The sequence below is a fragment of the Trachemys scripta genome, chromosome 4, assembly GCF_013100865.1.
Source record: "Trachemys scripta elegans isolate TJP31775 chromosome 4, CAS_Tse_1.0, whole genome shotgun sequence".
NCBI classification, from domain to species: domain Eukaryota; kingdom Metazoa; phylum Chordata; order Testudines; family Emydidae; genus Trachemys; species Trachemys scripta.
Genome location: NC_048301.1, coordinates 132,668,157 through 132,693,176, shown reverse-complemented (window position 1 = coordinate 132,693,176; position 25,020 = coordinate 132,668,157). Strand labels below are relative to the sequence as shown.

At 50.1% G+C, this 25,020-nt stretch overlaps 1 protein-coding gene across 3 annotated transcripts in view; it reads right to left on the bottom strand.

Moving 5' to 3' along the window:
* SYT2 (synaptotagmin 2) overlaps nucleotides 1–25,020 on the bottom strand; it is a 206,036-nt gene that overhangs the window by 47,916 nt on the left and 133,100 nt on the right. For all 3 annotated transcript variants that reach the window (XM_034767611.1, XM_034767613.1, XM_034767612.1), the window contains exon 2: nucleotides 17,281–17,350. The gene's annotated coding sequence lies outside the window, so the exon portion shown is untranslated. The remainder of the gene's footprint in view (nucleotides 1–17,280; nucleotides 17,351–25,020) is intronic.

Below are 25,020 nucleotides of genomic sequence, written 5' to 3'. Positions count from 1 at the left end.
CTGGGCAAGTGTTGTAGAAACAGGAAGTGACACTAACTAGAAATCAAACATGAAAGAAGACCCAGGCAAACACTGAACTATCAAGAGTCTATTACATGTTCAGGACATATTTGAAGGGGGGTCTCTTCAGCTGTGCCTGGGAATATTGCATGTGCAGTCTGCATTTTGCACATACATCCACCAATATTGCCAAGCGTTCAACAGTCATGTGTCAGGATCCCCAAAATCATGAGGTTTGCCTAAAAATTGTGAGATTTTAAAAATCAGAAATGTTAAGTTTCTCTTTTTTTATTAAAACACAAATCTCAGAAGTATAATTATTGAGGCCCAATAGAAATGTGGTCCTTAAAATGTCTCACATATTATTATTTGTATGGCTGTAGTGCCCAGGACCAGGTTCCTTCCCAACCTAGATAATGAGTTTTCCTGTTGTCTTGTATTTGCTCCATGTCCACATCAGACTTGCGGGAGCTAATCCTGCGCAAAAGTCCTACCAGCATTTGCCTCGAAAGCCAGAGGAGTGTGACATCCGGGTCCTCCTGGACTGAATTCAGATAGTGAGAGAGACAATTGGAAGGGCAGAGATGTGGTAGATTCTTGGCAGAGCCGTTTCACGCTCCTTGGGTGCGTGATTTCACTGAAACAAGAGTGAAGGTAGCTCATCACGCACAGGGGACTTTTGCATGTCCCCCTCTCGGGCGTGCCATCCATTCTCATTCCGTATCCTGAGAACCTCTGCCAGGTTTATGGCCTCAGGAACAGGCTCAGCGAAAAAAGAGTTATAAAATCCTCTTTGAGGCCCAAAGAGACTGAGACCTGGGCTACACTTAGAAGTTTTGTTGCTTTAACCAGTTAAAGTGGTTTGACTCCTCCTAGTGTGGATGCAGCTTTGAGAGGATGAGGGTGGCATAAAAAAAACGTTCATATTGGTATAAAGCACCTCACGCTAGTCTAACTGTATCCATGCTAGGGCTTGTATTGTCATAACTCCGTCAGAAAAAGAATCAGACGTCCCACCAAGCGAGTGATGCTGGTACAGCTTTTTAAGGGCAGACCAGGCCTAAGTGACCTTCTCAAGGTCACACAGAGAGGCTGGGCACAGAAGCGTTGAACACAGCAGCCCCAGAGTCTCAGGCTAGCCATCTTTCCTGCTGCTGGGAGCGGTTAGGCCACTGCCAAATGCTTTTGAAACTCCCACTGCAGACGTTCTTACCGACCTTAGAGCCTCTCAGTCCTGAGAAGCACGGCTCTCTGGCAGGGAAGGAGATGCCTGAGGTAAGATGGCATCGCTGCCTTGGTGCTTCACAGCTGAATGACACTCCTGTGCAGACCCCACGCAGTCACAGGACATGACTGCGCCTGCGGAGAAGCCCTGGGGGCTCTCAGGGGACATGGGAGTATCTGGTGTCAACTCCTCTCTTCCTCCCAGACTGTTGGGAACTGGGTTCCTCAGGCCTTGCCCCGATGGCCACCCTCATGATGGGTCCGAGTGATGCCCACCAGTGGTAGGCCAAGGACAGCATCCACTCAGCCCCCACTCGCCTGCACAGCTGGTCCTGCCAGAGCCACGGGGGAGCCTGTCCGGCTGGAGCCGCTGGCTACATTGGGGCAGCAACCACCTTCAAGGCTGGTGGCCAGCACTGAACTCGCTAGGGAACGTGATATGGAAATGGGCCTGGCTGAGGAGACCCGCTGGCCCTCTGGGACCCTGGATCCTCGGGCTGGCAGGGGCCAGCCTGGCCTCTCCTGAGTCAGCAATGCCTCTGGGCTGTTGCTGACGTGTCTCACAGACTTTAAGGCCAGAAGGGACCATCATGAACATCTAGTCTGACCTCCTGCACATCGCAGGCCACAGAACCTCCCCCACCCACTCCCGTGATAGGCCCCTAGCCTCTGGCTGAGTAACTGACATCCTCAAATGAAGGTTTAAAGACTATGTTACAGAGAATCCACGACTGACACTAATTTAAACCTGCAAGTGACCCGTGACCCATGCTGTAAAAGAAAGCAAACCCCCTCCAAGTCTCTCTCTAACCTCGCCTTGAGCTCCTCTGGTGACTCACCCTTCCTTCACTGGAGCACAGAGGTTTCCCTTAGCACTAACTCCGCCACTGGCAGAAGCTTTCATGTTACCACCTCACTGCTCTGCTGGTACCTGCCTGTCTGCCTGGCACAGTGTCTCGGAGAGACAGCATCCCACTGCAGGTTTGGAGTCACGCTCCATCCCTCCGAATGTCCCCGCCCCCGGCTGGGACCCCCACCCTGGCTCTCTCCTCCTCAGCTAGCTGCCAGACTTTCTTCCTTGAAATCTATGCCACCCTCATCCTCTCAAAGTTGTACAGTCACAAGAACAGCGCCATCTCAGCCCCCGCTTCCCCCACTCCCAGCCCCGTGCCTAGCCACTAGTCCACACTGCCTCCGATGGAACTTTGGTTGCAGTCAACACTCTCAATGCTGTGGGTTTCTCCATTGTTTGGGAGCCAAAGTTGGGGCCCAAACTTTCAAAGGTGCTGAGCACCTGCAGCTCCCACTGACATCCGCTGTACTCACGGGCGCTCAGCACTTCTGCAGATCAGGGCCCCCGGGGCTTGAAGTCGGATACACGGAAACAGCCTGCCAAAACCAAACACCGCTTTGGGAAAGGCTGTGATGCAGCACTGAAACCAGTTTGCAAACAGAAACGAATAACGTTCCCGATTCCTCAAAGCCCCAGGTCTAACCCCCCTGGCTGTTGGCTCAATGCCTGCACAGAGGATTGAAAGCATCATCGTTGTGAATGTGTCACAGAGAGACCCCACACTCCGCTCACGAGGGGCAGAGCTGGGGGAATTCTAGTGGCTCCCGGCGGTTAGTCATGGCTCCTCCGGGAAGAGGCACTGGGACAGCGTAAGTACTGGTGTGAGACACAAGAGCTTAGTCCCAGCTTGCCAAGCTGCATCACTTTTCCCACTGAGCCACCGCTAAGGTCCAGGGGGCAGCTGAAGCCCAGAGCACCGGTGAGGTGCACAGAGCCACTCCAGTGATGGGGGCCAGATAAGCACAATAGACAGAGGCCCAGGGCTTCTGGGAATCCCTGGGCATCTATCAAGTTTGGGGGGCTGGACTCTCCACCCGTCCCTGTCCTGGCCACGCTCCAAACCCAACTGAGATCCTATCCCTGTTGAGAGGGGACAGTGAGGCCCTGCATGGCTGTGGCCACGGTCTAGCCCGACAAGCCCCTAGTCTGGCTGTTAACAGGCAGCCCTCCTGGCCCCATGGTCTCTGAGGCACTGGGATGGGCAGAACAGCGCCCAGCAGTGTGGTTTGGCGCGCATCAGTGTTCTTCTCCTGTGTCTTTGAAGCCTGTCACAAGAATCAAAGCTCTTCAATTGCATCGGGGCCTCCGGGACCAACGTAGCAGAGGGTGGTGCAGGGCGGCCTGCCAACCCCCCACGTGGAGCAACAGGCAGCTCACAAACCCAGGTGAGCATCCCTCTCTTCCTTCTCCCTTCGTGTCCTTGACTCTGCTCTCCTCCTGACTGGCTGGCCCTGCAGTCCGGCACGGAGGGGAGCTGTGGTCCCGCCCCTCCAAGCTGGTATCAGTCTCTCATAAGCTCCAGCCCCCTGAGCTCCCCAGCCCACAGGGGGAGTGGGCCTGTTGCTACCTGGCTTAAGGGGATGCAAATGAGTGCTCCCCTTGGGGACAGATCCACGGCCCTGCATTCGCCACCATCCCCATCAGCGTTAGCCAGGAGCCACGTGCTCAGGGAGACACAGGAGCTGCAGTGGCTGGTGTAAGGACTGGAGCTGCCGGATCCTTCCTCTCTCCACCGGGGTGTGGGGGGAGTCAGGGTCAGAGGAGCAGTCCAGTTTGGCCCCCAGCTGCATGTGATTTATCCTGCTGTTCAATTGGCTCCCCCGCTGGTCCTGGGTCCCCTCCCGTAATGTGATCATGTTACTGCTCAGCGTGGACAGGTCCCTGTGCTAGCACCCCGCACTGCAGCTCCCGAGCTCAGCATCTAGTGGAGAACGTGGGAAATGCGCCAGAGGCTTTAAATCAGGAGCGGATGTCTTTGTAACAGCCACGCTCCAGCTCAGCCAGGAGTGACGGCTGGACGCCGGAGTCTGGATAAAGCTCTCGGGCCCATGGAGCAGGTCGGGACAGTCCCTTCTGGCCTTAAAAGCTACGAATCGGGAAGTGCTTTGCAATGCCGTGAACAGGGCTGCAGCCAGCTCAGCTTCCTTGATGATTCCCTATTCTGTTCATTCCCTCTCGGGCACCTGGCACTGCCACTGTCGGCAGACAGGACACTGGGCTAGATGGGTCATTGGTCTGACCCAGTAGAGCCATGCTTATGTTCTTATATTCCTCCTCTGTCGGTGCCGAGGCGCAACCAGAGCCTGTGCTTTGCTCAGAGACAGACGTTTTCCAGGACAGATGGTGTCAGCAAAGGCTCAAAGCTGGCCTGGAGGGGATCCAAACCCTGGCCTCCATTAACTGGCCCCGCGCTCAGGGCCCAGACTGTGGAGCCGAATGTCCAGGGTTGGTTTGAACTTTGCCAATTAGACTTTTTTTTTTTTTAAAGCATTTTTATTTTATACCTTCTCTCCTCCCCCCCCCCAAAATCCAACTCCCCCCACCTCCCAAAACAACCCCAGACATTGGTTCTCGCTCCGCCGGCTGGCCCCAGTGCCGCAGCGTCCCCAACGCTGTTCCCGGAGCTGGGCTGAGCTCCCACTGCAGAAACCAGAAGGGGAAATTCCCAGATGTTTAGCACAAAAGCCGCAAGAAGAGACAAACAGGGCCCAGCTTCCCAGAGCGTGCTACAAACGGAGTTTGAAAGAAAAGAGCCAACAGTCTGTGTCAATGACTCAGGAGGGGCCTGTGAAACAGTGAGTTTCTCCTCCGGTCCCAGACACCTCTCCACTGGTTCCTCATGCCGTCCAGGACCCAGTTAAAATAATTCATCCTCCGGGTCTGCAAAGCTTTGTTCCAGGTGACTCCATGGACCCTCTGTGCCACCATCCCTCATAATTCCTTCGTCCTTTCTCCTCTGCAACTGACTCTGCTTCACCCACCCTCTCAATCCCTCATTTCACGTCTCCTCTGAAAAGGCACCTTTCCTCTGATGCCTCTGGATCCCGCTCTCCCCCTGCTCTTATGACTTGACTCTGGGAAGGATTTAGTGAGACACTTCATAGGAAAAAGGTCCCACAAACGGAGCTCGCAGGGCTAGATTCAGGGTAGTTGCATTGTACCAGACTGGGGGAGAGGGGAAGAGAGGATTTGCCGGCCTTTGGGTGTACACAGTGCAAGACAAGCTGCTGTGACAGAACACTGTAACAGTAAAAATCACTCTGTTCACTTCAAAATTCCCTGAGACCAAATGCATATGTAGATAAGTGCATTCCAGCAGCACCCAGAGGTGCTGCATAAACACACAGGAAGACATGGCCCCTGCCCCGAAAAGATTAAATGGAAACAAGAATAATTAGAACCCTGAAAAAAACTGAAGGAAAGGCAGAGAATAGGAAGAGAAATGTGGAAAACAACAGAGGTGATTGATTTTATAGAAAGCTTCCTTTAAATAGCACTGTGACGAACTGGGACTGTTCTTAATGTGGTCATTGAAGGCTGAGTGGGGAGTGTTGGCTGGGAAGGCAGGGGACGTTGGCTAGGACGGTCTGCAGTGGGGGATGGGAGACTGGCCGTGAGGGAGAATACCTGAGCATGTAAGAACCCAGGAAGGGGTTAGAGGCCAGGTGACACCTTTGCCCAGGAAACTGAACAAAGGCTGTGGGAGGAGATGCTGGGGGGAGAGTTTCAGAGCTGGCTGGTGCAATGGCTGGGAGGCAGACAGGGCTCTGACCTCCCAAGGGGGCTGTGGTGCCCTGGAACCCCAAGATGCACCTAACTGGGGGGGATCCTGTTGTCTGTGCCTGCAAGACCTGTCTTGGACTGTGTTCCTGTCGTCTAAATAAACCTTCTGCTTTACTGGCTGGCTGAGAGTCATGGTGAATCGCAGGAAGCCGGTGGTGCAGGGCCTTGTGTCCCCGCACACTCCATGACAAGCACGCCAGGTTGAATCTGTAACAGTGGGCAGAGCACTGGACTGGAAACCAGGAGACCTAAATTCTATGCCTGGCTCTGCCACTGACCAGCTGGGCAAGTCACTTCCCTGCTTCATGCTTCAGTTTCCCCATCTGTACAATGAGGATAATGACACCAACCCGCTTTTGAGTTCTATGGAAAGGTAACTCCAATTCCAAACCCTGCCTTTTCCCAGCACTGCCTCCCGGGGATGCTGGCAGTCCCCCTCCTTCGCTGGCTGAGAGGCCGGCAAGGCAGCCCATGAGCTGCATGCACAGGGCGAGCGGAGAGTTAATACTGCAGCGCAGCTGGAGAGGAAAGACACACCAGAAAAGTGCTGAGTCACTAAGCCAGCTCTCACTGCAGCACTTCCATCCTGCCAGGCTCCTGGAGCAGTCCCAGAGCAAGAGCGGCTGAGCCAGTCCTCTCTGACACGGGTCACCGGAGCCAGTGCCATTCCCATGACGGATCCGACACAGGAGCAGCAGGGAAAGACGCCTGCAGTTAATTCAGCCGTTTTGCTGCAGACGCAGCAATCCCCACCCCCTCTGTGGGATTCCTGTCTAGGTTACCCAGGTGGAAATCGACAGCAGTCAGTGGTGCCTGGGAGGTTAGAGCTGGCCCGAGAACCATTGTGGGCCCATGCTCAGGAAGGAGACTACCTTCCCAATCGATCTGATGGAAACCGCTTCCAAAATCTCAATGGACATTTTTCTTGAAAAAGAAAAAGATGCAAATTCCCCAACTCCTCCTTTGCTTCAGTGATAATTCCTTCCACTTTTCACCCAGGAATCTCAACAAAGATGATTTTTTTTAGGTTCACATTCTGGCCCATTTCCCTGGTGGGGAAACTGAGGTATAAGACTTGCCAAAGGCTGGAACAGAACTCAAGTCTTCTGTCTCTCCTTAGCATGCATTAGCCATAAACGCACCCTTCTTGCTGTGACCTGAGAATGTGCCCTTCCTCCCCAGCTCATCCTGACAGCATGTTTTCTTTCTTTGCTCAGTAGAACAGCCTGTGCTGTCAAAGCTGGGAGTCCAAATACATCCTAACAGAAGTCAAGTCTCTAATGGCTGAGTCTGTGGTTCATGCATGTCAATGAGAGGGCTGGCTGGCTGGCTTATTAAGCTGCCACATCTGCACATAACTGTTCTGGTTTTGTTATCCTGCAATATGATACGCTGGGATCAATAGTCTAGGGGCTAGGTTGTGGTTATTCCTCATGTCACAGTGGATTTAGAGGGGACGTAAATAAGAGTGGCCATGTATGTAAAATAATGAATGGTCTAACAAAGCTAAATGGAGGGGCTTCTATTTATCCATATAAGACAACAGCCATGAGAACTCCAATGAAACTGAAAGGCAACTTATATACACAAAGTATTTTCATGTACAGCATATCAGCCTGTGGGACTCATTGCCACAAGATACCAGTGATGGCAGGAGTTTAACAGAATTCAGAAGAGGCTGAGTATGGGTAAAGAGAATATAGAACACCTCCAATGACATAAGAAAGGGTCTAGCAATGTTTTTATAAGGGAGTAGAAGCCAATCACTGACAGATGGGGTTAGGAAGAAATGAGGATGTCCATAAGGGGTTTCTGTAGCAACTGGTCCTAGCCATGTGAGAGCCAGGATACCGGGCTAGATGGATCCCTGGTCTGATTCAGGCTGGTATATCCTGGGTCTCCCCCAAGTTAGTTCCTGTTAGACCTGGACTTGCAAACTCACCATGCTCGAGGGAACCTGGGATCAGGTGACAGGAGTCTAACTGTCCCTAGGAGGCTCTAACTGGGCATGGCAAAACAGAATGGAGGGACACCCCCAGATCTGTATTTGGGGATGCAGATGTCTTTGCTAGGTGGCTCCAGCCCACTGTGCTGGAGGAAGGTTTCAGTGCGTTCTCTCACTTGGCCTCCATGGAGTGAACAAGTGCCCGTTTCCCCACTTCCCCTCCCTCCAGTCCAGAGCCTGTTGGTCGGAGCAGTGGTTTACCAGCTCAGAACTCTTCATAGGAATTCAGAGTGAAGACACGTGTCCCTTAGGCCCTATCTAGGGCATCCTCCCACTATTACTCTGCACAGGGTCGTCCTGGACACTCGATCCCTCGTGGCTTGTCTGGTCCCAAGCAATGGGGCTCCCACCCCTCCCTCAGGGAGACTCTCCCGCAGAGCTGCACGCTACAAGCAATTTCCTTATAATCCGTTTAGGAGCCAATTCCTCCTCTCACTGACAGCTGTGCAATGCCAATGACCTCCAAAGAGTGCACAGGCAGAGCGGAGCCAGGTTTAGCCAAGATACGTCCTTTCCCTAACTCTCACCCAGGGCCTATGAGACCTGTGGTGCGATTGGCTCTTCTGCTAGAACGTCCCAGTGACTCTCTCTACCTCCAGGTCTCTCTTCCCATTCTTATCCCAGTAGTATCTCACTGAGATCAGAGCCCATTATGCCAGGCACTGCAGAGACACAGTCCCTGCCCCCCAGTGAACATACAGACAAGAGAAGAAGAGGGTGGAGAAAGGGCACTATTATCACCCCCTTTGATAGAGGGGAAACGGAGGCACAGAATAAGTCAGTCACCAAGATCACACAGCGAGCCAGGAATCGAACCAAGAAACTCATAAGCCCCAAGTCAGAGTCTTAACCACAAGGCCAGACTTCCTCACCTCTCCTAGGGCTTCCAAACCCTCACACGTAGGACAGCAGTCCTGCAATCTTCCCCCTTAGCATATGGTTGGGAGCTTGGATGCTGAAGGTCAGTCCAAGGGCTCCTGGCTTCAAAGGGTTAATCTGCCTCGAAGGCAGGGGGATGGAATTGAGGGGACACATTATTCTGAGCTGCCTCTTCTTGCTCTTTGTTCCCAGCTGTAGCAAATTGGCTGATGTTTGTTTGTTTGCTCGCTTTGGAGACATCAAAAGGGGCTAACTGGCTTGCCAGCCATGAAAGGGATAATTCATTGCGCTGGACGGGCGTATTAGCATTTACAGCAAGGGGATAAATCGCACGTGGCAATGAGCGTTCATCATCCCTTTGGCGCAGTTGTCAGCACGCGCGATCGGAGTAGAGAACTAAGCTGTGTGTCAAGTCAGCAGCTCCACGGCGGGAAGATCAATGGAGTCCTCCCTGGCACTGCTTCCCTGGGCACGCTGGCGGGGGAGAGAGAATGCCATTTCCCCGCGTTGTGGTGCTCGAGCAAGGTAATTACTTCTCGGCTTTAGAAAAGCAGCCAAGGATTCATTCATCTCCTCCGGAGCCGAGTCAGGATTTCCAGGGAAGACCATAAGAACGGCTGTACTGGGTCAGACCAAAGGTCCTGTCTACCGACAGTGGCCAATGCCAGGTACCCCAGAGGGAGTGAACCTAACAGGCAATGATCAAGTGATCTCTCTCCTGCCATCCATCTCCACCCTCTGACAAACAGAGGCTAGGGACACCATTCCTTACCCGTCCTGGCTAATAGCCATTAATGGACTTAACCACCATGAATTTATCCAGTTCTCTTTTAAACTCTGTTATAGTCCTAGCCTTCACAACCTCCTCAGGTAAGGAGTTCCACAAGTTGACTGTGCGCTGCGTGAAGAAGAACTTCCTTTTATTTGTTTTAAACCTGCTGCCTAAGGAGGCAGAGACTGGAGGGAGCTCGGGGGTCAGGCAGATTCAGGGGATGATGAAGAGTCCCCAGAATGGCGGGTGTTGCGGCTGATGGTTTTTTGTTCAAGGCAGGGATGTAACAACCCCGGCCAGGAACGAAAAGCACCAGTCAGTACCCACTTGAGCTAAAGAAGGGGCTCCTGTGAGGTAGGCCGATGCTGCAGTCGGGAGGTGGGATTGCAGTATAGGTCAAGAGCCTTAGCGAACTTTAACCAAGCTAGTTCCGGTCCCGGAGCAGCACATGGGATAGCTGCCATCACCCCTCCAAATGCAGCATCGACATACCCTTAGCCACGCGCAAGCAGCAGGGTGAGCCAGACACTATAGAGCGGCATGCGCACACGGATGCGTAACCACTGTGCTCCCCAGACATCACCCTCACTAACTGCCTTGGACACATGCTGCACCCAGAGAGAGCTTTAGTCCCAAGAGTACAGACTCCCCTAGCACTAGCTGCAGCAGAAGCAATGCTCCTAGCCTCCGGGAGCCAGCCGCAAAACCTGGGGGCTCCTTTTTAGAACCCGTATGGAGCTGAGATACCGTGGTGATGAGCTTGAGATAGAGGGGTGGAACCCTCGGGAGACAGATGACTATAGGACAATGTGCTCATCATGGTAGCCATTCCATCACAAACACCCCTACATCAATAGCTGGAATACACAGTTGTCTTTATGGGCACCTATCACGGAGTATTGGGGAACTCAGGGCCCTGCACCCCTGGCTTCCTGCGATTCACCATGACTCTCAGCCAGCCAGTAAAGCAGAAGGTTTATTTGGATGACAGGAATACAGTCCAAGACAGGTCTTGCAGGCACAGACAACAGGGCCCCCCCCAGTTAGGTCCAGCTTGGGGTCCCAGGGCATCCCAGCCCACCCCCCTTGGGGGGTCAGAGCCATCTCTGTCTCCCAGCCATCTCTCCAGCCCGCTTCCAGCACTCTTCCTTCAGCGACCCCTCCCACAGCCTTCGTTCAGTTTCCCGGGCCCCGGAGTCACCTGGCCTCCAACCCCTTCCTGGGTTCTCATGTTACAAGCTCAGGTATGTTCCCTCGGGCAGACTCCCATCCCCCGATGCAGACCATCCTAACCACACTCGCCTGTCAGCATTCACACACCCCAGCAAGAACAGTCCCAGTTCGTCACAGCACCTTGACTTACTTCTCTGCAAGCAGTTATAATCACAGAAGCACAGGCAGTGGCAGACCAGATCAGACTAGGGGCCCATCTAGCCTGATATCTTGGCTGTGAGAGTGCCCAGCACCAGCTGCTTTAGAGGAAGGTGCAAGACCTCCCTCCCCCAGTGGAAAAGTATGGAGAAACCAGCCCAGGGGAGGACTTACTTCCAGACTGTCAGACTTTGGCTTGTGCCCTGACACAGGAGAGTTTATACCTTTCATACATTTTATCCTTTTCATTCTTACCTCCTTGGATGTTCTCATTATCCATATAAAGATCTACTTTTTCCCAAATCTTTCTAAGCTCTTGAGTCCAGTATCTTGTGCCAATGAGTTCCACAAGCTAATTATGTGAGGTGCAATTCAGTTAGAGCTTAAGTGTTTATTTTCAAACCTAGAAAAATAAAATCATAGAAATGTAGGGCTAGAAGGTACCTTGAGAGGTCATCTAGACCATTCCCCACCCTCACACTGAGGTAGGACCAAGTAAACCTAGACCATTCCTGACAGGTGTTTATCCAACCTGTTCTTAAAAACCTCTAGAGAGAAGGGGTTCCACAACCTTCCTCAGAAGCCTGTTCCAGAGTTTAACTAGCCTTAGAGTTAGAAAGTTTTTCCTAATATCTAACCTCAATCTCCTTTGCTGCAGATTAAGCTCATTATTTCTTGTCCTATCTTCTTCAGTGGACATGGAGAACAGCCCTTAACATATCAGAAGACTTACCAGATTCCCCCTCAGTCGTCTTTCATCAATACTAAACTTCCCTTTTTTTTTTAACCTTCCATCATAGATCATGTGTTTTGGCAGGCCCTGATGACTTGAATATATCTAAACTTACCTAAATATTTCTTAAACCTGTTCTTTCTCTATTCTGGCTTCTGTTCCCTCCCCTTTGTTGTTAATATTGTGTTGAGTATCTGGTCCCAATTCACCTATGAAATGAAGACTGCAGCAAAATAGGCATGAAACATCTCCGCCTTCATCATGATATCCATGATTAGCTCTCCTTCCCTGCTAAGCAGTGAGCCTACTCTGTTCTTTGTCTTTCTCTTGATCCTAATGTATTTAAAGAACTTTTTCTGGCTGTGTTTTATGTCCCTTGCCAGGTATAATTCATTTTGTGCCTTGACCTTTCTGATTTTGTCCTCACATATTTATGCTATTTTTCTGCATTCATTAGGGCTGTCGATTAATCGCAGTTAGCTCACGCGATTAACTCAAAAAAATTCATTGCAATTAATCGCACTGTTGAACAATAGAATACCAATTGAAATGTATTACATATTTTTGCATGTTTTTCTACATTTTCAAATATATTGATTTCTATTACAACACAGAATATAAAGTGTACTGTGCTCACTTTATATTATTTTATTACAAATATTTGCACTGTAGACATGATAAAAAGAAATAGTATTTTTCAGTTCATCTCATACAAGTACTGTAGAGCAATCTCTTTATTGTGAAAGTGTAACTTAAAAATTTAGATTTTTTTTGGTTACATAACTGTCCTCAAAAATACAACAATGTAAAACTTTAGAGCCTACAAGTCCACTCAGTCCTACCTCTTGTTCAGCCAATCGCTCAGACAAACAAGTTTGTTTACATTTACGGGAGATAATGCTGCCCACTTCTTATTTACAATGTCACCAGAAAGTGAAAACAGGCTTTCGCATGGCACTTGTGTAGCCAGCATTGCAGGGTATTTACATGCCAGATATGCTAAATATTCGTATGCCCCTTCATGCATCGGACACCATTCCAGAGGACAGGCTTCCATCCTGATGATGCTCGTTAAAAAAATAATTAATTAATTAAATTTGTGACTGAATTCCTTGGGGGAGAATAGTAGGTCTCCTGTTCTGTTTTACCTGCAGTCTGCCATATATTTAATGTTACAGCAGTCTTGGATGATGACCCAGCACATGTTCATTTTAAGAACACTTTCACAGCAGATTTGGCAAAACACAAAGAAGGTACCAATGTCAGATTTCTAAAAATACCTACAGCACTCGACTCAAGGTTTAAGAATCTGAAGTGCCATCCAAAATCTGAGAGGGACGAGGTGTTGGGCATGATTACAGAAGTCTTAAAAGAGCAACACTCCAGTGCGGAAACTACAGAACCAGAGCCACCAAAAAAGAAAATCAACCTTCTGCTGGCGGCATCTGACTCAGATGATGAAAATGAACATGTGTCAGTCCACACTGCTTTGGATCGTTATCGAGCAGAACCCACCATCAGCATGGATGCATGTCCTCTGGAATGGTGGTTGAAGCATGAAGGGAAATATGAATCTTTAGAGCATCTGGCACATAAATATCTTGCGATGCCAGCTACAACAGGGCCATGCAAACACCTGTTCTCACCTTCAGGTGACATTGTAAACAAGAAGTGGGCAGCATTATCTCCTGCAAATTGTAACAGAACTTGTTTGTCTTAGTGATTGGCTGAACAAGAAGTAGGACTGAGTGGACTTGTAGGCTCTAAAGTTTTACATTTTTTTATTTTTGAATGCAGGTTTTTTTGTACATATTCTACATTTGTAAGTTCAACTTTCATGATTGCACTACAGCAGTGTTTCCCAAACTTGGGACACCGCTTGTGTAGGGAAAGCTCTGGCGGGCCGGGCTGGTTTGTTTACCTGCCCCGTCTGCAGGTCCAGCCGATCACAGCTCTCACTGGCCGCGGTTCACTGCTCCAGGCCAATGGGGGCTGCGGGAAGCGGCGCGGGCCGAGGGACGTACTGGTTGCTGCTTCCAGCAGCTCCCATTGGCCTGGAGCAGCGAATCGCGATCGGCCGGATCTGTGGACGCGGCAGGTAAACAAACCGGCCTGGCCCGCCAGGGGCTTTCCCTACACAAGTGGCATCCCAAATTTGGGAAACACTGCACTACAGTACTTGTATGAGGTGAATTGAAAAATGCTATTTCTTTTGTTTTTTACAGAACAAATATTTGTAATCAAAAATAAATATAAAATGAGCACTGTACACTTTGTATTCTGTTTTGTAATTGAAATCAATATATTTGAAAACGTAGAAAACCTCCAAAAACATTTAAATACATGGTATTCTCTTATTGTTTAACAGCGTGATTAATCATGCGATTAATCACCATTAATTTTTTTAATCGCTTGACAGCCCTAGTATTCATCCTTAGTAATCTGTCCATGTTTCCACTTTTGTAGGATTTTGAGATCTCCTGATGCTGTCATAGTGGATCTTACTATTCTTCCTAGCTTTCCTTCATGTCGGGATAGTTTGCTGTTGTGCCTTTAACCCTGACCGGGAGTAACCAGGTGTCATATGGGCCAGGGAAGCCTGTCGCCCCACTTGCCCAAGTAATCACATTGCATCTTTTGGTAACGATGAGCGATGTTCAAAGGTGAAGGTTTCATTTCAATGAACCCCTGCAGACTCTCCTTAAAGGGCTGGAATAGCCAGGGACTGCAGGTCAGGACTGAGGGGCACCAGCAGAGCTATGTGTGGGGAACCCAGCCCCGGAACAGCAGGGGGATGGTGAGTCAGGCTTGAAGGGCATTGGCAAAGCTGAGTGCAAGGAGCCCAGGGCTGGGATAGCAGAGGGGAGCAAGGGCCATTGGAGAGTTGTCTGAGGGAAGATTTCACAGCACCGGCTGCACAATCCCTCTCCCGCGCTACCATGATCAGACTGTCACTTTCATTAGCTCTAAATATGCTCCTTTAATTAAAGGGCGATCCAGTGGAATTCTTGTGGAATTACATATCGTCTCCCAGCGAAGAGCAGCTGAGCTCATCCGGACTCAGGCCATTACACTGCATGCCGCAGGAATTCACATGACTCACATCCCGTAGCCTTGCCAGGCACTCATTCCACCTCTCTACACAAAAGGGTCATTGTCCGACAGCCAGCATCAGACACAGTCAAGATGCAACACCTGGATCGCCATCAGAGAAAGCTTTGACCTAGATCTGACTTTGTGGCTCAGACCCAGCTCTCATGGAAATAAACAGGCAAAAAAAAAAAAAAAAACCAATCACCAGTAACACTCTAATGCTCTGCCCAGAAACACAAGCACACATGCTGTGAGAGCAGCTGTCAGCCTGGGAGCTGCCAGGGAAGGGCCCTGCATAAATACTCCCAAACATTGAAGCAAGTTGGGGTGATTTTCCTGCCTCTGATAGGGACTCCCCAGTCTTGCTGCTGCTAAATCAACTCCTAGGCCCATAAACCCACAGCTGAAATGCAGGTGTTTCCAAGAGAAGGAACAGTCACTGAGCCTACAGTCCCAGTATACCCCATCCTGCTTTCAGGAGAGGGTGTGAACATTATTTGTAAATATTTGTTGGTGTGTTCTCTCTTCGGTCACAGAGAGGAGGAGACATTATTCAGCTCCTATCATCCATCAATGCCAAAGCACTGTACAAACAGGGTGTGTGTCAGTATCATTAGCCCCCATTTTATAAAAGTGAAGAAACTGAGGCACAAAGAGAAAAAAGGATTTGTCCAAGGTCCATCCCACAGCAGTGACTACAGCATTGGTCTCCTGTCTTCCACTCCAGAACCCTACCCTCTGGCTACAATCCCACCCTGCTGTCCACCGCCGTTAAAGCAAGCAAGCCCTTTTTCAACCATCAGAGTTACCCATGGAAAATGTTCACACCTGAGGTGTTTGCAGGCTCCTCCAATCAGGGGACAGGAATACCACCATGTGACTTGACCGACCGATTGCACCTAATCAACCCAGCTGGACCATAGATTGGCGACTGGTCTGCAGATTTAAAAACCACCAGCTCAGAGTGATTCTATGAGCAAGGAAAAGGGGCTGAATTCAGCCTATTGGTTACCCCTCACACACTATTTGCTGAACTTCAGTAGGCTGCTGTACATGGGGGCAAAGGGAGATCTTTGTTGAAATATTGACAGTGCGTTGCCAGAGATAATCTCAATCAACCCAAGATTTGTAGGGCTCATAGACTGGGGACTGTTTGTTGTGACTAATAAGGCAAATTCCAACAATACCTTTGGGAGACCTTACTGTATTAAGTTTATGTATCATTGTGGGTCAGGGCTTGTATGTAATTCCATGTGGGCGGGTGATCAACACCCTCCAGGAACTAAGCACTTTATGAGGAGTTGAGGCAAATTCACTCAGATTGTAACAACTCCAGAGGGGTATCACCACCTGGGGAGGCTGCAGATACTGGTTCCAACTGGATTCTCCAGAGCCCACCGGGCAAAGAAAGGACTTTTGGATAAATTGCCTAACTCAGGGCGTGCTTTCTGATCCAGCAAACAGACAGGACCTTCTGTCCAAGGGGGGGCCCACAGGATGGATGGGTGATGTCAGGTTAGCTTTTAGCATGTGCATAGGAACTTTTCTTGTTGTTAATGCATTTTCTCTGTAATGCTTTCACCTTAACAATAAATGTGCTTTCTTACAAAGAGCTGCGGGGTAACTTATACCTGCAGCCCATTATGCTGTTTACAGCCTCTGGGGACAGAGCAAAATACAGACGCTGGCCTGCTTAGGCCGTCTGACTTGTTGGGAATAACAGTGTAGGCAGGGAACTGTGGGGCCTGGAAAAACCCAGTCAAGAGGGAGAGAGACACGAGCCTCTATCCCAAGAGAAGTGATGGCTGAGGAGCCAGGAGCCTGAGAGTGGGTGCCCTGGCTGGACCATGGGGGAGAAATACAAATGCAGTTGCCCTGAACTGTGACATCCACAATGAACTCCTTGGGTAAAACTTCCTTATTAACCTACAGGCTCGTGTCTGTGTGTATTATTGGTCAGACTGGTCTGTGCTGGAAGATTATGTGAAGAACGAACACTATGGATCAGCAAATACAAATGCGCAGTACCGAGCTACCCCTCTGGTCCGGAGAAGGTGTGCTCCCCCCCACGCACCCCTTTTAAGAAACATTTTGTTAAGGCAAAGTTACAATAAAACATTAACATACTACATCACACATCACTTGTTCGGGATCAGGTTAATATTAAAAGAACCTGGCAGTTTCTCAGCTCACACTAAGGGGCCAAATTCCACTGACACCAGTGGAGTTATTACACCGTGGGCATGTCTATATTATGCGCTGGATCGACGGGCAGTGATCAACCCAGCAGGGGGCGATAAATCGACCGCCGAGAGCTCTCCTGCCAACTCTGGTACTCCACCGGAGCGAGAGGTGCAGGTGGAGTCGGCGGGGGAGCGTCAGCTGTCGACTTACCACAGTGAAGACACCGCAGTAAGTAGATCTAAGTATGTGGACATCAGCTATGTTATTCACGTAGCTGAAGTTGTGTAACTTAGATTGATTCCCCCCACTGTGTAGACCAGGCCCATGAGTTGGATTCAGCCCAAGATGTTCTCACAGACCAGAATAAAGCTGAAAGGACTTACCACAGCCACTCGTGTTTACCAGTTGTTCGGGACCGTGGGAATCTTGTGACGGGTGAGAGAGACAGGAGACCTAAACAGAGCAAAGCAACAAGAAGTAAGATGGGCACAGCCATGGGCTTTCTCACTGCCTTGTGGAACTGCTCGAGTTCATACATAGTGCCAGGCACTTTTTTCAGACAAGATTTTTTATCAGAGAAAAATGCAGATTCGACGACACCCAGATGTTTTGTGAATTCATGTCGATTTGGACTAACTGTTCAGTTCAAAAACAATTTTCATCTCAAAGCTTCCGTTAACTTTATTTTAAAAAATCCAATCATACGGTCAAAACTGAAACAAACGTAGCGTAGACGGGCCCTTAGAAAAAAAACTGCACTTTCAAAACATGCTGTAATTAAACCACGGACGTATCAGGAACTGATAAAGCCCTTACACGGGGAAATGGGACAGATTCATTCTGGAGCAAGAAAATGAGAACGCGGTGAAAACAATAATGATAGAAAAAGCCATGAGGAATCAGCTAACCAGACTAATCCTCCAGAATAATTAAATGGGAAAGAATGTGAAATCATTACAGCCAGAGCTAGGTACACCAGGCAGAAATGTACACCAGGCAGAAACTGGTAGTTAGAGGGGGAAGGACTTTCAGGTAAGTTCTCTGGGGGAGGGGCAAACTTTTAGTTGCACCTGTACAGCTCCTAGCACAACCGGGAACTGGTCCACAACTGGGACTCGTGGGCACTACGGTAATAAACAACACAGCCATTGTGTGGTTTCAAACTGCATGAAAAGAGGAACATGGGTTAGAACGATTTTGATTTGCAGCCCATCTAGAGTCAGGAAATAGGTGGGTTTAAAAGGTGTTTGATAAAGGCAAGTCTACAACAAGGCAGGGTGTTATTTATAAGTGGATTCTTTCTCACCGGCAATTTTTAAATCAAGATGGGATGTTTTTCTAAAAGATCTGGTCTAATTCAAACAGGAATATTTGGGGGTAGTTCTCTGGCCTGTGCTATGCAGGAGGTCAGACTAGATGATCACAGTCCCCATTGCCCTTGGAATCTATGTATTTTAATCTGGTCTAGTTAAATCAGGGCAAAAGGCCAGGTGGATGCCCTCATTCTGGTTTAAACCATGCTTGTTTCCCTTCATGAGGTTAAACTAACCCAAACTCAGCTGCTCTTCAACTGAAGGCAGAACGTCCACACAGGAGTCTGCACCGTTTGACTAAACTGGTTTCAGTAAACCCGTGCATGTTTGTGTGTAGACGAAGCCCGATGCATTTTAACTCACTTCAGTCTAAACAGGACTTTGCACTAAGTGTAGATGGGTGAGTTGTGTTTAAAGACATGTTAGCCAGTTGTGGTTGGGATTGCAGTTACAGAACTAGCTGCATCTCTGATCTCTCTCTGCACTTTCTGTATGCAACCGCCCTCCCCCCTGAGGTGTTAGGCCTCTTTCTTTCACCTCACTAAGGTGGGATCCCACAACTCTCTTGGTCCTGGACTGGGTCTCTGGCTACAGCCCTGTGAACTGGCCGTGATCTCTCAGCAGATCCAACCGGGCTCAGCGCCTGCAAGACTTCCCTGCACCAGCTGGAATGATGACTGAAGCGCTGACTGCACAGCTTTCTTAAACCAAAGGACTGCTCAATCTTTGCAGCGCAGCGCAGCACAAATGAGGATTTTAACACAACAACAGGCCTATGAGCTTGGCTGTCTGACCTAATCCTCAGCATCCCCCAACAGCTTAGTCAGGCCCACCTGCTTCCGACCCATCTGCAGGGCCTGGGTCTTAGACAGGGGGCTGTTAACTCCCCTACAAAGTCACTCTAACTGATTTGGTCCTTTGGATCCCTCTATTCCCAGCCTGGGCAAAACAGCTGTGTAACTCAGGCTGGGGCTCGCAATTAGCATCTTCACAGCTTAGTGGCTCCAGCCCTGTGTCTTATCCCCCTGCCCTGTTTACCCCGAGGTGCCCTATCCCAATCCACTGTGTTACCTTCCTGCTATTCAACTAGCCCCCCAGGGGCAGACAGTAAACCTCTCCCATGTCACGGTCACATACAGCATCTAGAAATTAACACAGATCGGAATTCCTAGCCCCACATCACCACAGCCAGCTTGAGGCCCCTTCTAGGACTATCCATGAGCTGCTAACCCATTTTTATAGGCACGGCCCGTTCTCCTAAACTCACTGGGCCCTTTGTGGGGGTCTGGTTACAGAACTGCAGTGACAGCGTGTTCACAAGCACAGCCACATCCCGCCAGGGCGGCTAGGCAGGGGCCCTGCCCCTCTCTGGGGCAGAAGGCCCATCCCCCATTTCCTAGTCTTCTCTCTGCACCTTCTCACAGAAGACCTGCTCTGCCAGGCTCATCCCCCTGGAGTGGTGCCCCATGCGCCCTCCTTCCAATCCCTCCTCAGGCCTCTTTCTTGGGGGTGTGTGTGGAAGCAGTGTCAACCTCCCCTCCACCACCTCAGCTCCCCAACAGCCTCAACCTCCCCTACCACCCCAGTCCCCTAACTGCATCAACCTCCCCTCCAACCCCCAGCAGCGCCAACCCGAACCTCCCCTCTACTGCCCCCTCCTCCAACCCCAGCAGTGCCGACCACTGGATTTATCCTCCTTCAGACTAGGGCCGGCCCTAGACCAAATGGCGTCTGCCCTCCATTTCCTAAACTTTTGAATACCTTATTTTTATTGCATTTGTAGCCCATTTCATGACTTTGATGCACGGTTTGATTTGCGTGATTTATCCCTGTCATATAAGACGACAAATTTGCATGCAAGGATCTGTAAATCTGTATTTATTCATGCCATATATAACCAAATAAAAAAAATTGTTTCCTCTAAGATTATAGAAGCTTTTTAATGTTAAGAATAAGCATCTTTTATTTTCCATGAGGGGAAATATTAGGGAGAGCAAAAGTCTATGTTCTGCAGTCTTAGAAAGTCATCAAACATTACGCATTAAGCATGGCCAAAGTAGTAACGGGATTTGATCGATATCTCTGGTGTCTCATTAAATATGTCCTTTATTTGTCGCTACTCACACTCTTCAAGTCTTAAAACGCAAGTCAACTTTCACAATTACACAACAAAACAAGGTTCACAACATCACAACTAGGCTCTCACGTCCCTTCGTTCTTACATCTCACTGGCTGTTTGGCTACGCCCCTTATCTACCCGCGAGGGCCTGGCTGACAATGTTCTAGGAGGTTCGAGGAAAATGTAGTTCTCAAAGTCTGGAAGGTTCCAGGAGATTCTACATTCTAGGAGGTTAATGACAAATATGTCACCTCAAACCTTCTCTTTTCCCCTTTGTCGCTAAAAACAAAACCAGCCGCCCAAGCCGGGCACTCCACAAACCCGGCACCACAGGCGGTCGCCTGCCCCTAAATCTGGCCCTGCCTCAGACTATTAGCATATATTAATTTACTACAAATGTTAACTCTCCCTCTCTCACACTCACACCTTGTGTCTCTTTCAGGCTGTCACTCACACAGAACTCACAAGCTGTGCAAATACCCCCTAACATTTCTCATGCTCCCTGACTGTTGTAACCCTTCTTACAATCCTCATCACCGCATCTCTATCGCTTCTTCCCACGCTACGTCAGCTGCAGAACCTGCTCCTGCAAACACTTGCTACAGAGCCTAGCGCTGACCACTGTGCGTAGCAGCCCTGGTGAAATCGATTGGCCAGAGGATGGCAGCCGTCACTAGCGCTCAATAGGAGGATTTTGCAGAATTAGGCCCTTCGATTGCCAGATTCTAGTGGCAGACTCTGTGTCTGACACTTCTCTGTAAGTCTCCAGGCTTAGCTATTGCACTACAGAATACAGCATAATAACCAGATTCATGCAAGCATTTTGCTATTGGTTGCCTCCCAGCCCCATCCCAGCACTTCACACCCAGTTTACCATTAAATATCTGGCGCCTCTGCCTCCAGGGCTCTAAGGCCCAGATCCTGAATGGTATTTAGGCTCCTAACTCCCATGGGAGCCTAAATACCTTTCAGGATCTGGGCGGGAGTGAGCTCCAAATCCAGGTGGAATCAGAAATCATTTTCACTTGCCCTAATCAATTCGAGACTGAGGCACTAAAACACCAGCACTGCCCTGCACCGTCCTGCGTTTCCCCCATACGTGCAATGAGCCAGACAGCCCCACAACAAACGTCACGGGCTGGGTCCCAGCGCTGGTATAAGTTGGCATAGCTCCAATGGATCAGCACTGACCCCTCACCATGGTGACAGGGGAGCACACCTAGCTTTCGGTGCCACTTGAGGCAAAGCAGAGTATTTTCTAGTGAAGTGAGTAGCAGAAGAACGTAACCCAGCGCTGCCCCTCGGCATGGTAAGAAGATGTTTTGTGCACCTCCAAGATGTGTCTTCAGGAGCACGGATCCTTTAGGGGCTTCGTCTGACTCATTATAATCTGTATTCAGTGCTGGGCTCCAGACATCGGTCGCCGACTCTAAATCCTGGTACTTTTAATCCCTAGGAAGGGACTTAATCAAGGCATACAAACTCACTAATGACCCAAGGAAGGGAAATCGAAGACTCCTGTTTCCAGTTTTTCATTGGAGAAGAGCAAAGGGACATTTCATTCAATTGGAAGGCAGCCAGTTTAAAACCAACAGCAGGATATACCATCCCACACAAACCCATCATTAGCCTGCATAACTCATTGCCACAAGAAACCATTGCAGCCATGAGCGTCGCAGGATTTTAAGAAGGAGCAAACCTTTCTCTGGATAAGGAGACCAGCGTATAAACTCTCATGCCTTAGGACACAGGCCAACCAGTAACTGATGGGTCAGGAAGAAATTTCCCCAACGGGCTACTTATTCCATCATTGCCCAGCCATCTTCCGCTGAAGCAGCGGGTGCTGGCGGTTTTCAGGCCAGGACACCAGTCAAGATGGAGCCCTGTGCTGACAAGGTATGGCAGGTCCTCTGTTCTGTCACTGTACCATTCTTAAGCAGAAGAACTCAGATCAGATGTCAAAGGATCCCATCAAAATGCCCTAGAGAGAAACCTTTGTCCCAACTCTTCTGCAACAGAAGTCATGGAAATGTAGAGAGGCTGGATACAACAAGGCTCATCTCCTCCTGGGGCATGCTCCATCAGGGGTTAGGACCATTCCTACCAGGCCCTCATCTTCCAGCCAAACAGTTGTGCCCAGCTTTGGACCGTTGCAGAAGTCTCTTGGTGATACTCTGGAAGAAGTGAACTGTTGTGGCTCAGCTGAAGGGCCAAGTCACCTCAACACTGAAGGCCAAGGGAACCAGCATGAGAGGAGGGGAAACTGAGGCAGAATATGGGCCCAGAGCGAGACCAGGTAGATCCCTGTTAGTCTAGATACTTCCCTGAGTACTGTCCAGCCTAGCTTTAAAGATCAACCAATGCAGCCTTCACCACTTCTCCTGGGAGATGGCTCTGCAGCCTATGTGACCTTGCTCTAAGGAAGTTTCACCCTCTAACATCTTCTAGCAGAGCTGATAGACCCTATCAGAGGTGCTGATCCTACACACACACACCCATTAGCTTCACTGCACTCTGCCCATGCATAAGAAGGTGGCAGGCAGAGCTTTCTGTCCTTTAGGTCACCAAATCTACCCGGGTCAGTAGCGACACAGCTGTGGCCATTAGCCAGCTGCTCAGTGTCCAAGGTCTCAGTCCACTTCTACCACTGCCCAGGTCATCAAAATCTTTGCATCGCCCATAGCCCGCTGGCACGAACTGGGCCACTCATTGGCAGCCTCAGAGGCCATGGACTGAAGCTCTGATCCCAGACAGCACTTGAGCAAGTGCTTAACTTTAAGCATGAGCTTATATCCCACGGACTTCAGCACTTCACTGAATCAGGGCCAGCACGTGCCATGGATATGGAGCTCGTCCCGGCTAGAGGTAGGTCCCTGCACAGGCCAGGGCTGAGGTACAAGGCGGGGTGGGCATGCTTGCACAGCCACGGCTTGCTCCGTGCTGGTTGGGATGATAAATTAGAAGCCTCCAGACTCCAGGGCCGTCCGGCTGGCTCCTTTCCCCAGCGCTATCGCTCACTGTGTCAGCATGGCCCATTGTCAGACTGAGCGGCTGCTGATGGAAGGGAGTTATTCCAGGTCAGGAGCAGGTTGCACAGGCGTATGTGATTGGTTTGGTTCATGCCCAAGCAGAGCTCTGGGGCAGGGGGGAGGGTTGGGGGGTGCATTCGGGATTGCTGCAGGTTGTGCAGCTAGGGATGACCCCGGTAAGTCATTAAGAGCCAGCCGGATGCCATCTGCGGACATAAGGACTCGTATTCAGAAGCTTCCAGTTCTACGCCAGAGACATCTGGCCGAGCTCTTTATTTTTGCAGTTCATGGTTCCAGTGCCATACTGAGCTGAGTGCGGGGGTGAGGATGGCATGTCTGGGATCTCTCCCTCTTCTCAAGGTGCTGGGACTCTGTTCTCCAACGCACACAGCCGTGTTTAGGAAGGGGAGAGTTCAGGACACCAGCCTAGAACCAGGCGTACTGGTGCCTTGCTCTGCCCCTGCCCCCCCACCCCTCCGCATCCAACAGACCAGGGGTGGAGTCAGGATACAGGACGCGACAGAGCTGAAGTGGGTGGCAGTTGTGCCACTTCTGCCGTCTTTGTGCTTGCGAGGATTCCCCTGCCACTTTCAGCTCACTCTGCACTGCGCACAGCTTCGGGGGATGTCTCCGCTGCAAATGCAGGTGTAAGGGTAGCGCGGCTCTGCATACCAACACTAGCTTTAATCTAGCTAGCACAGAGAGCAGCAGCAGTGAAAACACAGCAGCACAGAGCCCAGCGCAGGCCAGCAACCTGCCTACGTATGTCCTGATTCTGAAGCTCGCATTGCCCAATTTTGACTACTATTGTTACCTGCACTAGCTAGACCAATGCCAGCATAAGTATCCCAACCCATGCTGTGACCACACCTCCAGCTCCCATCTGAGTGCACTTGGGAGATGAACAGTGCTCCGTGTCTAACTACAACCCCACAGAGGCACTTCCGCAACTCTATCGGGTCAGGCTAAACCATGGCTAAATGAACATCTGCATCTGCCAGAAAGTCATTTTCATACCAGTGCTCAGAACTCAGACTCACAGACTTCAAGCTCAGAAGGAACCACTATGATCTTCTAGTCTGACCTCCTGCACAACGCAGGCCACAGAATCTCACCCACCCACTCCTGTAACAAACCCCTGACTTAGTCTGAGCTACTGAAGTCCTCAACTTGTGGTTTAAAGACCTCAAGGTGCAGAGAATCCTCCAGCAAGTGACCCATGCCCCATGCTGCAGAGGAAGGCGAAAAAACCCCAGGCTATGGCTGCCCGGTCTCTCTGATCTGCTGGAAAAAGCTCCATATTTCAGCCTCTCTACTGGAGTTGGCCAAGAAGTTTTTTGATGGAAGAGTCGATACAGCATTCAGACTGGGGAAGGATGGCCCAGTAGTCAGAACACCAGCCTTGGCGATGGGAGACCTGGGTCAAGTCACATAAGGCCAGATTTTCCAAGCTGAAATATCTAAAGATGCCGATGGGCACCTCATGGCACCTGCAAAAGCAGCTAAGCAAGTCAGGTGCTTCGCTCCCATTGAAGTCACGGGCCTTAGATACTTTTGAAAATCTGATGATTCGTCTCTCAGGATATAGCGACAGCTAGAAATGAGCCTTCCAGCCCAGGTAGACAGATGCGCTAGCGTGCTAAAAACAGCAGCGTGGCCCGG